Source organism: Agelaius tricolor, unplaced genomic scaffold, assembly GCF_023055355.1.
Source record: "Agelaius tricolor isolate 1412-34295 unplaced genomic scaffold, bAgeTri1.0.p SCAF_10, whole genome shotgun sequence".
NCBI lineage: Eukaryota > Metazoa > Chordata > Aves > Passeriformes > Icteridae > Agelaius > Agelaius tricolor.
In genome coordinates, this window is record NW_027269270.1 from 12,644,584 (window position 1) to 12,661,678 (window position 17,095).

The 17,095-nt window shown below is 38.6% G+C and overlaps 1 long non-coding RNA gene across 1 annotated transcript in view; it reads left to right on the forward strand.

Annotated features, from left to right (window-relative positions):
• The window catches only part of LOC139593638 (uncharacterized), a 29,458-nt gene that overhangs the window by 351 nt on the left and 12,012 nt on the right, over positions 1-17,095 (forward strand). The window contains exon 2 of the long non-coding RNA XR_011680359.1: positions 6,202-6,412. This is a non-coding gene — a long non-coding RNA (uncharacterized lncRNA). The remainder of the gene's footprint in view (positions 1-6,201; positions 6,413-17,095) is intronic.

Sequence of the window (17,095 nt, forward strand, 5' to 3'; positions counted from 1 at the left end):
CTCACCACTCCGAATAGAAGTATTCGGCATCAAAACCAGAGTTAGCTGTTCCGCGAGCAGCCGGCACACCAAATCACACATATTTTAAGGAGGAAAGGGGACAATTGATAGCAATTGTGGTGTCACAGAAAGGTGGTGTGGTATGGAGATGTAGTTTGTTTTCTGGCCCGTTCCAAATGCACGGTGGTGGTGTGCGCTGGAACAGCTTCTCACACTGTGCCCAAAGCAATCCACCAATTTAGAGAATGTAAATACTCCAATCTTTGAGTCTGATCACCCTGGCATTAAAATCCAGTTTCTTTATAATATAAAGATCTTATCTATCTGTGAAAAGTAGACGAGGTGGAGGTGGTGGATAACTGGTTTCTGCAGAGAAGAAATTAACAATTACTAGAAATGTTTGTGAAATTTACATGAAATCTCAAGACTAACAGTTGCTGTCCAGCACAAGGGCTTTTGCCTGCATAGCTTTCATCATCAACAGCCTAACGACTTAAAACTACTGTGTTTTCTTAGCTTGGGCAAGATCAAGGGCTCAGAGGGCATATACCATGCTCTAGAGGGAATAAACAATTGGAGTGTCAAGGAATATCCTTCACTGGAGTTAGTTGAAGTTAACTCTGTTGAAAAGAATGCTGAAGATTTGGCAGGAAGGTTGAATGATATGACGTGGAGGAATACTGGAGGTTTGTTTGTTAAAGTAGGCTATAGAGAATTCCCAGCTCACCACTACAGGCAATTTGCCCCTGAGGTATGCTGTAGAAAATTCCTAGCACAAACAGTATCTGGCATGATGAGCAATCTGGGCATAATTAGTAAAAGGGAAGCACAGCAATATCAAAAATCTATCAGTCAGCACTGAGAGCCTTTTCCCCTTCCCCTCCTCCCATTCTGTTGATGATGCTCAAGATAAAGCTTGCTGGAACTTTAAAAGTCAGGATTAAATTAAGTCTTTAAAATTATTTCAGGTGAAAATTTGCAGTCATACAAAAAAAAGTACTAGAAGAAAGTACATCTACAGAATGAAAGTAGATTGGCCAAGAGTTGTACACCACATCAGCTACTACATGTGTGGCTTTTGTGGCTTTCAGGATACAAAGTGAAAATTAAGAAAGCCCATTTAATGGCGCCTAACAGAAAAACTATTCTAGATTTTATTTTTTCCCAGCATTTTTTACTATATTAAAATTAATTTACTACAGCAATGTGTGGACATAACAGATACTTATTTGATTGAATATTCATGCATTTGACGTCAGGCCTCAAAGGATGACACTTTGTTCTTATGAGGTTGTATGTTCCTTGGGTATGTTTGTTATTCACAGAAAGAAAGGATTCTTTCTTTCTGTGCTGTCATCCACAGAAAGAAGGCTGCACTGAAAGGTACAGTTTGAAGGAGAGGGAAAAATGCCAATTTTAGTAGCCATTGTTACAAATCTACATCTCTGTGACTTTTCATATCCCTCGTAATCCGACTTCAGTGTAATTTTAACTGATGTACAGAATAATGAATGTGTTTTCTCTCTCAGTTTATTGTGTACTCAAATTGTGGAAGGGCAGCTGGCATTGCAGAGCTTTCCCAAGGAAGTCCTGGGCACTCAGGCTCAGGCCTACATTATTTTCCCAGTCAGTTGCCTTTGTTGTTTCTGTTTTGTTGCTTTTGTGTTCTTTGGGTTATGTTGTTTAGAAGCCCTGTTTGCAAATGGTGGTAGATGGTTAGATGTTTGTTTCAGAAGTAGGTGTTTATTGCAGAAGCCCAGTGTCTTTTTGGATCTGTCTCCCTCCCTGTTCTGTCAGAGCACAGATATGAAGTTTCTGTTAGCACACAGAGGTTGAACAGCTGCCTTGGACTGCACAGACATCTGAACATATTTTTCTAGGTTTAGGAATTTAGAGTTGAGCCTCCTCCATTGATATGAAGCTCTTAGATGGCAAATGATGGGACCAAAACCAGGTGAGAAGCATTTTGATCTCCTGGCCCCAATCATTTTAAGGGCAGACAGGTGGTAAAAAGGCCAGCATACATTTTTCATGATTAAGAGCAGCTCAACTGAAAATTCTGCTTAATGTTTACAGTTGTGTACGTGATCTTTTTTAATTACAAAGTCATGGTTTACTGACACCTAGAAATGCATCTTTCTGTCCTAAGTGTAGTTCCCTTCTAGGTTGTGTTAAAGCCCCTGTTGGACCCCTGCTACAGCACCCTACCACAGTGCTACAGATAAATGGGGACAAGCTGCAGAACCAGGAAATGAATATTTTTTTTTTTTTTAAGTGGATGGGATAAAATTATGGTTGTGTTTTTCTTTGTGGGTAATGTCACAGTAACAACTAGTGCTCCTTGTAAGGTAGGTCTTTCTCAAATACTTAGTGTGTCTTGTCCCAAGATAATTAACAGTTTTAACAGAGAGTTGTAGGAAAGCAGATGATGATGCAAAAATCTTGGGCCAAGAAGGGATGTAGTGACTTACAGAAGGGAGTACAGAAAGCCCACAGTAGCTGCAACTCATCCTCTTGTGCCTTCACCATAACTTTGATTATTCTTACATTGTGATGCTGTGGACTCTTTGGGGTTTATGAAAGAAAAATAAGCCCCTAAAGAACTAAAGCCCCCTACTTCATTTATGTTCTCAAGAATTTACAAGAACAGCGGAGGTAAGTTTTTTGAGAAATAATAAAAAGTCAATGTGGCAGTGGACAGTTGTTGGGGGATAGAATATAAGAAAATAAAGATAGTGTAGAAAGTAATCTTACCCCTAAGGAGTTGCAGCTGGGCCAATTATCAAAGATGAGGAACAGGTCTGACTTTAATAGGCCACAGCTGTAAGCAATGAGAAGAAGAGTGCTATGAAAGAGTGAGGTGGCTGGTTGAGAAGGGAACTGGAGTCAGTTGGCAGCTTTGTGAAGAAGAAAGAGTCAGGGCTCTGAGAGCTGCCCATGAGAAACACCAAGAGGGTACGAAACTTTTGTGGTAAGGAGACAAGAGTATGGAACCCCTGCAATAAGATGACAACAGACAGGAAGCAGTCATTAGAAAGCCACCTCCTGGTGCCTTTGTCAGCTGGTGTTTAGCCCATCTGTTGGTTTTGTATTGCCACCTTAGAAAGTTTGGCATGGGAATGTGGTGGAGGAAGGATGGGAAGGGGGCTGGGCGGAAGAAATGAAGGCAAGAGCCAGAACACTGCTGTGCTTCAGTTGTTCTTGTTTGAAGAATGACTTTTTGGAGGCTGCTGTAGCTCAGCAATAATCTCAAGACTGCTGTAATGCAGCCTGTCCTGAAGCCTGGAACTTGGGATTCTTACAGGACTTTTCAGGATATCTTTCCTTCTCTGAATTCCTTGCATGCTTGAATAGAATCAGGAGGAGAATTTTGATGACTTTTTTTAACACATGAGTTAGCTGTTTAGCTAGGATTCTTTCTAACTTTGAATACTGTTGTATCTAAATATATGGAAAAATACTTAGCATGAACTAAAGCACTGCTTGTATTAATTAGTCTTCATCATAATCCTAAGAAGTAGACCATATGTCCTTCTGTTCAGCATACATTGTATTCGACAGTTGTATTTTACTCACTGGAAAACCAAATGGTCAGTTGGCTATTGGTTTTTCATGGGCAGATTAGCAGTAGGTGCTTAAAAACATAACAGATAAATGCATGTTTTCAAAGCACAAAGTTATGTGGATATGTTTGTATGTGTTCACATGCAGTTCTTGTATTCTGTTTTGTAAATTCTTTCCTTGTGTGTGGATTATTGATGCAAGGGAAAAAACACGGTGGCTCCTTTGGAGTTCCTGAAGTCATTCATATGAATTCAGTGCTGTGTGTGTCAAATGAGCATCAGTGCTGTAAAAAAAATCCATACTTTATTTTTTGTGGAAAGCAGCTTGTATTCACAACTTTTAATTGCTGTAGTTTTCATTTTACTTGAAAAGCTTTAGGAAAAACAAGAAAAATTAGAGAAAAATTCAAGTGGAATTGTTCTTGGCTACTGGACAAAAGTAATTTGACTTTCATAAGGATATTTCCCTCAATAAATAAGCATTATTCTATCTGTAAGCAAGAGGATTTTTTCCCTTGAAATTTTAATTGTAAATTTCTCCTTGATATATAGATATGTGTAGTTACAGTTGCTTTAATGCATTTCATTTTTAGTGCAGTGTCTTGAATATTTGACTACAGTAGAGTAAAATGTAAATACAGACTTCACCTGTACCAAAGCCTGAGAACAATAGATCTATAAGTAACATTATAAATTCCATAAAATTATTTTGTGGTGTATATTCATCAGTACAGTGTGTAAATCATAAGCTAGGGAGAGCATGGCTCTACAGATACAACCCTGGCAGATCAGCATTTCTTGAAAACTTTCAGTATGAAATCTGCCCCTTTTCTTCTCACGGGGTGCAGTAAAATTGTGTTGTCATTCTTGGTGTGTGATAATCTGCTTTGAAAGCTGTAATAGTGAATAATGTTGAAGGCCTAGTGAAAATTACATTTCCCTGTTACAAATAGAGACATTCCACTCCTAAACTATCTCAGATTGAGTTATGTATAAGTCTACACACAAGCATATGTCTTAGTGCTATCTACTGACTGCTTAGAATGGAAACCTTTGGCTCCATAAAAGCTCTGGCTCCAGAAGACCAAAGTTTGAGTGAAAGCAGAAAGTGAATAGGCTGGTAGTAATTGAGCTGATATCCTCATTGATGCCAGCCAAGGGAAGGCAAGATAATGATAAAGTCAAATTCACCTGACCAAGTTGAGGTCACAAAGAAACATACACATGAGGCAGACATTATTCATAAGCTGATGGATGTTTTTATAGAAAATAATAATTAAAAAGTACATGACTAAATTGGCCTGTCCTGAGTGTGTTATTAAGAAAAAAGATCCTGGACAGCTCCTTATTGCCTCAGTCTGACTAACCTATTTATTTCCCTGGCATTAGGTGAGTAAAAGATTTCCTTCATAGCCTTTAGGGCTGGTGACAATTGCACAAATAGCTTTATCTAGCTTATAAGCATTTTGGCACTTCAGTCCCCATCAGGCTCTTCAAATTCTGACATCCCATCGAGGAAGGGACCTATCAGCATTTAAAAAAGATCTTACAAATTTCCTGAGAGCCATCACACCTTCTAGTGATGAGTCGAAATCTTTTACATTTGCCTGCCTGGAAAGCCAGGGACACTTCTGAAAGCACCCTAATTATAGGGTAAGGCCTCTATATATTTCCCATTATCATGTCTGCACTGTGTAAAGACTGGCTTGACTGATGTTGTTGTGCAATAAAGAAAAGCAATACCTTCTTTAGCTTATGGAGATCAGGATTACCGAAGACTCCTGTGGAGTAGCTTTGTGGCATCTTGCTTTTTGACTAGGAACAAAAAAGCTATCTGCATTTTTACACTCCCTTCGTGTACAGGAGCCCTGATCTCCCACAAAGGGACAGGAAAGTCAGATCAGGGCCCTATCATGGTAAATCACCCCTGCAAATAAGTGGGCAGGGCTGGTCTTCCACAGCCCTGACTTGAGCATGCTGGGCAGTCTCTGCAATAGCAGCAGGTGCTGCACTCCCAGCAGTTCCTTTTGTGCCCTGGTCAGTGGGACTTGTTCCCATAGTGGGAACTTGTGTCCAGCATTTCCAGTTGCAGTGGGAGAATGGATCTCCACCCATGGTAGTGCTGAGAGGGGAGGACAGCCTCAGCTAAAGTATTCCCACATATTTGATCTGCTGCCTCCTGTGCTGGAGCAGTTGCATACAAGTGGAGAGCCTGAGTGGTGAGGTCTCAAATAATTGCAGCTAAAGCCATCTTAAGATGGAAAGTCAGGCCCTGGAAATATACTGGCAAAACTCAAGATCAAGAAAGGATTGGATCCTCAGGGCAAGTGGAAGCCTTCTGTTTGTCATTCAGCATGTTGACATGTTTCTCTGAAGTATTTGAGTGGTGAAGTGGTGCAAACTTAGAATTGAGCTGCTTTAATGTTACAGTAATTTTTATCACCCCGTCTGTGTGATGTCAAGATGTGACTGTCTTCAAGTAGCTCATTTACTATCACCAGCCAGAAATCGTTGCACAGGAAAGAAGTTATGATTAGCTGGTGTGAGACCAGTCTGATTTTAGTCTTGTCCCATTGTTTCAACAACAAACTCTTCTTTGAGCTTTTGTTCCTTTTTGTAACGAGAATTTCTGTTTTAGAATTTGGAGCAGCACCCTCTTTCTGAGTGAGAACTGAACCAGGCGCTCTCTGGAGTCCTTCACTACTGCTCATGTGGCTGGGTGCCAGCTGGTAGATGAGTGTCCTTCCTGGCTAGCCACTGTGCTGTTTCTCCTGAGCTCCCAGCAGAGAATGAGAGACCAAGGATGTTCTCTGTGTCCCTGTGGAGCACAGCTGCACTGCTGAATGAAGGTATTTCTCAAATTCTTTTGGTCTTAAATGGCCATTGTGTCATTTCTCTACCTTTATTCACATGTATGTCAGCAGACCGACTGCTGTGTGTTTTCCAGTGCAGTAATCCCAACTGCTTCTGGAGTCCTCCTTCACAATGCAGGGTGGTACTGCAGCTTGTGCTTTTACTTACAATGTTTAATAAATATGTAAATTAACCTACTCCATCTCTTCAGGTAGGAGACTTGTATGTCTGCACTTGTGTATCACAGACTATGCTATTCATGAAGATGGCACAGTGAGGCAGGAACTTGAGGTGGAAGTTTAAAATATAATTAGCCCAATGAAAGTGTCAGTTAAAGCCTAAATTTAAAATATTTTAATGTCTCCAACTGGAGTTGAGCTGAAATGATGCCCCTGTGTTCTGTGCAACACTGGTGAGAAAGTGTAGGAAATGCAAGCTTAATTCATGCCAGCTCTGCTTGGATCAGACTACCTGTAGTATTGCCTATTCATACTGGAATTTCTAACAGTTATTATTTACTACCATTTGTTATGTTTTCACTCATATTTAACATGAATATTAACATACTGTGGTTTTATGAGTGCTTTTGGGTTAAATAAAAATAGAGAGGACTGTGCTATGACAGAACAAATAAGAACATGGTGCTAACTTCAAAACAGCAGAAAAAGTACGCCAATGAAGCTGCTTCCACTCATCTAACATCAAAAGATGGCTTTACTTTGTACTGTATCCATGATCTTGAAAGCCACCAAAAATCTCTCAGGGGTGTTCTTATTCCTAAGTTACCTTGTGTTGTTTTAATTAATTAGCTAAATGGAAATCATTATTCCTGAGGTCTGCTTATTTTTGTCTCTCTTTCAGCCATGTGTGAGAATGAACTTCTGGCCTTTGCTGTCAGGCTGATCATGATTTTAAATAGTAATGTTCTTCCTAGTAGACTGTATTAATCCTGCTGGTGAAAATTTTAAGAGGAACATCTTGGTCAATCAAATTAATGTAATTTAGCATTGAACTGGAGCACAGGTTAAAGTTAAGTGTTTAAATGCCAACATATAAATAGATGGCCAGATTGTTTTGAGAAAAGCCAGTAACTCCCCTCAATGCTTTACCCATGATATCTCCTAATACTCAATATATAGTTATCTGGTGCATTGGTGTGGTACTTTATTGTCTCAGTATAAAATCAAGGATGAAGAAGATATAGAACCAAAATGATCCAGTTAATCAGAAGTATCAGCATATCCATTTAATAATTTTGCAATGTGCATTTTAAGTCTCTGGAAAAAAATAGATGTTTTCTATTTGCTTATCTTTCTCAATCTTCACATTGAAGTATTATGGTGCTAATATAGCCCTGGCTTGAAACACTTGTTTGATATCTCTTTCAATAAAGAAATCCTGAAACAAACAAAACTCTTTTTAATTACATATTATTTTTCATTGGCTTCTTGTAGTCTTTACATTCACAAATTTATCTTTCACAGAATTCTACACAGCAAGTAAATGTGTAAATGGAAAAAGAGTTTTAAAAGTGCAACACAACTTCTTTTCTTTACATCCTTTCTTAGCAGTTACTCTGCTATTGCTGGGGTCATCCTGAACCATCGAAAGGCGTGGTTCATACAAGCAATATCCAGCAGAATAGGAAGCTCTTTTGTGCCTGAGGCTCAGGGCTGGCAGGTGATAATCTCTGGTTCTGCCCCCTGAAAAAAAAAAACAAAAATGAGAAATGAGTGGGAGAACTTGCAGTGAAACTGGAAGGACTGTACTGTAGGGAGACCTGAGCATTCTTAGCAGAATAGGTCAACCTTCTTTGGTGGGCAGTAACCATGCAGCAGTCACAGGACTTAATATATTTCAAATAAATGGACAGATTTCTGGGAAAAGGCACTCCATGGAAATGTAAAAAATGCCTACTTCTGATTTGGGGTGATGCCTGTCCACCTTTGTTACAGAATGCTTCAGCACCTGCCAAAGGAGCTGAGAGATTCCCAGGATCATATCTGAAGAAGCAAATTTGTATTTTGTTCAGAAGTGTGCTCAAGTTAGAAACATTTCCTCATAGAACAGAGCTTCCAACTAAAAAATAAATAGCTCTTTTCTGCCAAGCATTAGAAAGGGGAGATTTCTATTCTGTCTTTGGGTATACCTGCTCACTAATAGTTACCCTGTTGCCTGGAATCTAAGAGTTTTGCTTCCCTCTGTAGGCTGGCCCTCCACAGAATTTGGGTCAGTTTCAGAATATCATTATTGAATTTAAAAGCTTTGTTTTCTAGTCACTTCCTGGAACAGCTTATTTTCAATGTTCTCTCCTGCCATCTACTTTACATTGTGAACAGTGTTTCTCCTAAACTCAAGGGTAAGTCTCATGACAGCAGAAGACATTGAAGACTTCTGAGGCCCTTGCAGAAACAGAGAGGAATGATCACAACATTCAAAGCCCTTACCCTAGAGTATAACATGTTCCTTTAGCTCTGCTAGCCCCACAATATACTCAGCTTAAAGCATCGATGAAGAAAAGAGGAAAGCAGAAAAGGTCAGAATGGAGAGTGAGAAGAGGAAATAAGTCAGGTAAACCCTGTCTGGGGAAAGGAAAGAGCGAATTTAGAATTGTGGCCTGTTGTAATATTGGTTATTCATTTGTGAGAGAAGATCATGTACTGTGGGAAGGGCAGCAGAGATTGGCAGATGAGATAGATAGCATTGCTGCACTCTGACCCCAGAGTCACAGAGCCATTCTGTGTCTGAGTTCCCTCATCTGTAAAATAAGAATAGTTCCTATTTATGTTTCAGGGTGCTTGGAACCATTAATCAGTGCATATTGTTAAGGCTTATTGAGACCACCAGTTGGAAATACAGGATAACCTGTCTTCTGGGCTGTCTTTTGCATGGCTATGTAATCTAGCCAAAGTAATTTTAGAAACAGGTACAGAATTTAAAAATTCAAAGTTTGTTGGAAAATAATCAGTTTTAAAATTAGAAGAAGAAAGGATTGTTCTGAAACACATCTAATTTTAAGTCAGGGGAGCACTACTAATACCCTCCCTCCCCATTTCCATGAAGCACAATCAAGCCTCAGACTTGACTGCCCAGGCTCCTTGTGGGACTATTTTCTGGAAATAAAATTTACATTTTCTTTTGAAGGAAAGAGTTCATTTCTTTTCAAGAGCTGAAAATGAGATGCCAGCCTTACCTCTTCCCTCTGTATCATGTACTTGTCCTGCCACCAAAAGAGAACTATTCAATTGTTGCTGTTATAGGGAAGGTCAAACTATGCCATTTTTTCTGGAAAAGTGCAGCAGAGAAACAGAGATCTCAGCTCTGTAGGGGTAGGTGATGCAAACAGAGCTGCAGCCCTTGTGCTCCTCTCTTGATGTCTGCCTTTCCACAGTTGTGCAGGGTGGGCCTTGCACCAGTGACGTGGCTGTGAAGAGCACGGTGGGCACGGGCAGTTATGGAGAGCATTGCTTTTACATCGTGTTCAGCACTACCCACCACAATGTTCTGAAATAGCAAGGAGACTGCAAGAGCTGATGAGATGTTCTGGCCCTCATCAAACCAATGTCAGGAATGGATTAAAATAATTCAGTTGCATTTTTAGGTTTTAAATTAGCATTAAACTCACAATAAATTACTAAATAAAACCAAGACCTTTTCATTGTTAGATCAGGTTAATTGTAATCTTTACAATTATTCACATTTTTATAACATTTCCAAACTAGCTATAGTGCCAGTGACTATTTATATTTACTGATTAATAGTTACTCATCAGCTGTCACAGAGCTCCCTAACTTCTCTCACCATGATGTCTTTCCCAAAGCAATTCTGGAGCATGAGGCTTCTTTAATTGAAGATTATTTTCTGGCATTGTTCAAATACCTATTCTGAACAGCTTCTCATTTTTGCAGTTTGTGTGTGCAACATTCTTTCTTTTTGCCCTCTCTGCTCCATCTTGGAGAATATCAATGACATGCAGAGCCTCTGATAACTGCCCTCTCTTATGCCATGTGAAATAGAAAGATTTTTTTCCTTTTGTAGGTTCCATTGCTTGCATCATTCCTCTGTGCTCCCACAATTGCTATTCTCCGCAGGAGAGTTCTTCAAACTGTTTGTTACAGCCCCCAACATGCTCCCAGTGGATCACAGGAGCTGTGAATTTTTAGACTCACATCTTGAAGAAGCAATGAACTACTTTGACTTCCTGGCAGACTACATCTGCAGCTGTTATATAAATCTAGTTTTCACTTCTTTGCTTTGGAAGTGCTGAGCAGATGCTGTTTCCTCAGAGAAGTGGAAGGACTGAGTGGATAACATCTCCTCTGAGATGCCCTCCTCTTTTTCTTCACATAATTTGCGTGAAGATGAATGAACGGTCTTGCAAATAATTTGAGATTATATCCTCCAGAGGGTCTAGTTGTTAAGTAGTGTCAATCTTTACTCCCCAAAAAGCTAGTTTTTAATCTTCATATTCTCATCCATTATATATTTATTTCTTTTTCTATTCTCTGACTTTTTTTTCATCTTTCTTACTTTCTCTTTGTGTTTGTCTGCTTTGATATTCTTAAGTGCTTATGTGTCAGGTTGGCCACCTACCTCACTGTCTCATTTGACCTTTCATTCCAGCTCTATCCATTTAAGTGCCTGCTTGTCCAGCCTTGTCACCTCTCAACATAATAAACCAACTGCTCCTTGTTAGCTCTTCTGTCATCTGATTTTAGGACTGGGTTCTTGAAACAAAATGTCTGTGATTATATTGTACAAATGTATTTTAAGCCTTTGGCAAAACTTGGAATAAAGGATTTAAAGCATCTTTAAGTTTTATCAAAGAAGATGGCCACACATAAAAAAAAATAATTTATTTTATATTCATCTGAAAAGAAAGAATGCAGTTTGATCTTATTTTTACTAGATAGTAGAAAATCCCTGTAGAGAACTGAGGGACTCAATGTATTAGGTATTACAGAGATTATAGTCTTAGTCTGTGTTTCTCTCTTCTGTGGACTCTTCATAAAGAGTTTCATTTGGGGTTTTTCCACAGGTGCAGCCTTGAAATTTTTTTCTCCCGTGGGTATTCTTTGGTGGCCAATAAAAAGTGAACTTATGGTATATCATTAATATTATTGAGTATCAAAACCAGTCAGCCATAATGTGCAACTCTAATAGAAAGAAGACTTAATGGACTCTGATATTCACAGAATTGCTGAGGAATTGTTTCCTAATCTACTGTATTGTTTAGATAATAAATATTTTGGATAAGGCATCATCTTTGGGGTTTCTTGATCACTATATTGCAGTGGAACATTAGGCAATGGTTATAGTTATAAATATGGTTCCCATAGTTTTTAAACATTTCTCTATGTTACCTATATTTTAGGAAGATTAAAGAAAACACATGCTTTCAGTTGCACTGCGTTTTGACAGTAGCAAGTTGAAGATTCCTTAACATATTATTGGAATATTTCAGTCTTAACTTGGTGCTATGAAATCCTTAATAAAGGCGTTTCCCAGGAATATAGAACTTACAAGTGTGAAAAATGTTGTAAGAAATAATGAGCAAAAATAAGTAATATACCAGTTGAAATCAAAGCAGAAAATACCTAAATCACTTGAAAAGACATGAATTACAGTAAAGTAGCTGTGCAATGCATAATGATGAGAAATCACTGTGATCTGCAGTAAAATGGACTTGCAGTGAATGAGCCCAGGTCCTACAAAAATGGTGGGGAATCACTCCTGGCCAGGAATATGTGCTGGAAAACACCAGAAAACATGTTAAAAATAAAAAGCTCTAGTTTCATAAAGATAATTTTTCACAAACATTCCTGCAGGACTCTTGATGCACCTGTAAGTCTCCCTATTTTGTTTGATGTGCATAGGAGCAGTGAGTACATGTGAGATATTTTCATACACACACAGACCCTTAACTAAAACCAAGGATACAGAAATTGTACTTAGGTGGATTTAGTGACAGTTAAATATTGATCCGAGTAAAATGGGAATATTTCTTGCATCCTCTGCAGTCTGTTGTACACTCTATGTTCTTGTGTAATTATTCATTTACATCTGTGTGGGATGTCACAATTCTTATTTCGTAACATTTTGCCTTGGTTTAAGTTATACCGTGGCTGCATAGGTTTCTTATTTAGTTTTTTTTTTCCTCAGATAGAATATATTAAATGTATTTCAGACTTGATCTGGTTCCAAATATGAATGGGTTTTCAGTAGTAACATCGTATATCTTAGTTGAAGGAGTGAAGAAAAGGAAGAAAAAAAATATGTTTTAACTCTAGTGCAGTGTTTTCATGATTTAGCATACCCTAGGTGTCATGTAAGTGATAAATTAGCACTTATGACAGCAAGCATATTCCTATATAACCTTCTTCACAGAAAGTGACTAGTTATTAATTTTAATTGCTCTCTGGCCTCTGACTCTGCTAAAATTCTTGAACACCATAGAATTTCATGGACAGGATTGCAGGGGAAAAGGCATGACTAGATTATCATGAGGGGGCACCCATGTATTGTATTTTGAGTCAGTGTTAACTAAATGGTTAATATAAATCTTTTCAATTAAAACCAGTTTGTTTTTACAAACCTGTCCTTGTCAGCCAGCATCTTCAGTCATTAGTTTGCTTTTCCTTTGAAGATTATTTCTCTAGGTAAAAAGCTGTGTGAAATATTCCATGTGGAAAATTAACCCACAACACATTCCTGTTTTATGGAGCTCCTTGTAGATTACTGTGAAAGCTGAATCCCTAGGAATTTTTATTTTAGCTAGGAAAAAAATGTAATGATGATACCTGTTGAGTCACCAGTTGATGATCTGGGGGCTGGAGCTCCTGTCCTTTAAGGACAAGCTGAGAGAGTTGAGGTTGTTCACCCTGGAGAAGAGAAGGCTCCAAGGAGGCCTTAGAGCACCTTCCAGTACCTAAATGAGCCTACAAGAAAGCTGGGGTGGCACTTTGTACAGGGGCATAAAGGGACAGGAGATGGGGTGATGGCTTCAGACTGATAGAGGGGAGATTTAGGTTAGCTCTGAGGAAGGAATTTTTCACTATGAGGGTGGTGAGGCAAAAGAACATCTTTCCCAAAGAAGCTGTGGATGCCCCATTCTGGAAAGTGTTCAAGGCCAGGTTGGAGGGGGCCCTGAGCTGCCTGGTCTAATGGACCTCTGTGACAGTGTTCACAGGGGTTTTCAGGTGAGGGAAGAGATGAGAATGTTGACTCCATGTTCAGAAGGCTTGATTTATTATTTATGATATATATTACATTAAAACTATACTAAAAAGAATAGAAGGAAAGGTTTCATCTCAGAAGGCTAGCTAAGCTAAGAATAGAATAGAAAAGAATGATAACAAAGGCAGCTGGCTCAGACTCTCTGTCCGAGTCAGCTCTGCTGTGATTGGCCATTAATTACAAACAAGCAGATGAGACCAATCACAGATGCACCTGTTGCATTCCACAGCAGCAGATAACCATTGTTTACATTTTGTTCCTGAAGCTTCTCAGCTTCTCAGAAGGAAAAATCCTAAGAAAAGATTTTTAATGAAAAGATGTCTGTGACAGACCCGCTAAGTGGGGTTGGACCTACATGAACTTTAAGGTCCTTCCCAACCCAAAACATTCTATGATTCTATGAATTGAGCACTTCCTTGAGCAGCACAGAACCACGAAGAATCCCAGATGCTGTTACTGTCATCTTTCCATGCTGTTGGTAGTACTTAGACCAAATACTGTTATCCTGGGGGAAAAAAAAATGAGGAGGCTCATTTAAAATTGGTATAAAACCTGAAAGATTGAATTCAGACCCAATTTGCACAGTTTAAATGTTTGATTTCCATGGAGTTGCAATTACACTGCAGCAGGTCTGGATCTGGATACACATTCCCTGCCAAGAGCAGTTGTACTGCCAATGGTTCTCTGTGTCAGTGTGTGTCAGTTGCCTCTCCTGCTTTGTCAGCTTTTGGTGTCACTAAATTGCCAAATTGCCTCAATGCAGAAATGTAGCTGTGATTCTGGGATGTAATAGCTCCTTTATTTTTCTTAACTGTATTCACAGTGTTGCACGCTGCTATCATCCCTTTGGGCTGCTGAGACAATGACTGAATTTAGACCTTCAACAACAGCAGCTTCAGTACCCTTATTAAAAATGAGATTGTCATTGCTGCAGTGTACATCCATCACATATTGATGTCTTTGATCACATCCTCTCTATCCCAGCCAAACCTGTGTTACTGTTTTCTTTGAGGACTGATTTCCAAATTGAACTCACTGTTTCTGATGTAAAAGCTTACTTAAGTCCCCTTCTGTCCCCAAAGTTTGAAGTCTTTTCCAGTCCACAGATGAACATTGCTAGCCTGTATATTCTTCTCTACATTTCTCATTCATTATTTGCCAGAGGTATAAATCAATATCCAGAGGTGTAAAATCCAGCAAGTACAAGCTGTGCAGAAAGCATTTAACTAATTAAATGTGGTCATCTTTTCCTGAAGAAAAGAAGTCAGATGTTTTGATAAACTACTCACTTAGCAGAAATAAACAGAATATGTTAGTTGGTGTCTCTTCCATATGTATTTCTTTTCTGATTATGCCAGAAACAGCTGTGTTTAGAAACCTTTAACCTTAGGAAATGTAAAATTTTTATTTATCTAAAATAGGAAATCATCATTTTTTGTCAACAAATGCTATGAATGGAGTATTTTTTCTAGGTGTATTCTGAAAGAATCAAGGAACTTACGCCCTGAAAATTTTCAGATGTATGAGAACACTCCAGTCTTTATTGTCTATTAGTATGGATCTGCTTATAAGGGACTTTTTCTGTAGGCTGTTCAGTACATATGGAAAAAAGTTTTTAAATGTGTAAAGAAAAATTTGCATTTTTCCTTCAAGACCTAATTTTTATTCTGTGTGAACAGATAATATTCCCTACAAAATCCTCCATGAGATTGTTTATTTGTATTTTACTGTATACAATACTGTATAATATATCCTGTGTATAACTGAAAAAGAAATCAGTAGGAGCAAATTATATTTCTTTGAAATCTGGACTATTTCCTTCAGATGAATATGTCTTTTCAACTGAATGATCTCTAGTGAAAATATAAACCACCTGTCTTGTAAGAGTAGCACATTGAGGAGTGATGATGTCTTTTCACAAGTCACCACATCATCATCCACACATCATCTCCTGCTGAACACAGTAGTTTATCTTCAAGAGATAAATTCAGCATAATTGCAGAAAGAGAGATTTATGTTTGACATCAGGAAAAACTTCCTAGCCCTAAGATTACCACACCTTCCTAAGTGCAATGCAACAATAAAGCATGTAAGTCATGGAGTGTGTCTGAGAAGGTGCTAGAGAAAAACATCTATCAGAAATAGGTTAGTTCTGCTCTGGAGTAGGGAGATATACTCCTGTGATTCCAGTCATGATTGTCTCCCTGTGGCCAGAAGAGCACAATTCAACATTGGCTCAAAGATTGGAAAAATTAAAGCATTTGACATCCATGAGAAAATTACATTTTTCTCTTTTAGCCAGAAAAGAAAATGACAGCTGTTAGAATGACCAATTTGTCCTCAAGGTACACTTGCAGATAACAAAAATAATGGGCTTTCAAGATTATTCCACCTTGCCTATGGATCCTTTCATGGAGGAGGAGAAGAAATCTCCACACAGGTGTGCCTCCAGACAAGGCACAGCTGTTTCACCTGGTAGCCAAGGTGTGCCACAGAGCTGAGCTCTTGGCCCTGCATACCGGTCTGTAGGTGAAAACTGTTGTTACTTTTGAGTGAAAACTACTTGTTGAAGGGGAAACTTCCCACTGACAGGCTTGTGGGCATTTTTCTCATCTCTGCTGCATTTCTGCCACAGTAAGTCTGGCCCTATGTCAGCATAAGGGCTTGTACACACAAGTGGAGAAATTGTTTCCCAAAATAACTCTGTGCTTACATAGTCTTTTGTATTGTTGTGTATGCTGCCTGCTTTAGTCATATAATACTGCCCTCTGTACTGTGTTAACCTCTCTGCTTAGGACAGTATTGCAGGTGTTAAGGATTTAACAGTTTTAATTTACTGACTTCTTGTATAAAGTTGTCACTATAGGACACAAAAGAACACAAGCTCACCACCATTCTCAAGGTGAAGAAAAAAAGGGAAGTTTATTTTCTGACTCTAACATTTATCATTTTCCAAAAGTGACAGTGGATTGGAGGGTGACAGTGACACCTCTCCAATGACACTGGTCAAACCAACAGTCCATCAACTCTCTCCTCCTCCATAAAGGAATGCAAAACAATGGGTTATTTACAGAAAGTGTGTGAGAAAGTTCACTACAAGAATGTCAACACCAGAAGGCTTAGAAAATCTGAAAAAACCAGGGTGACATAAAGTTACAGCCTTACTTATAATTTCAATATCTGCCTTTATACCTATTTCATTGAATACTGCCTCATCTTCTGAATATACCTCTTAATGCAAGGTGTGATATTCATACACTCTGATTTTTCAAGCACGACAATCCTCTCAAAAAACTTTTCTAAAGTGTTTGCTATTAACAACAGACTTGAAATATTTAAACAAAACCAGTGAGCAATTTAAAGGATTTTCAAAAAGCTTTGAAAATTAGAAGTACCTGGGTAGAAAGGCTTAAAAAATTTCTTTCAACTATAACTTTTAGGTT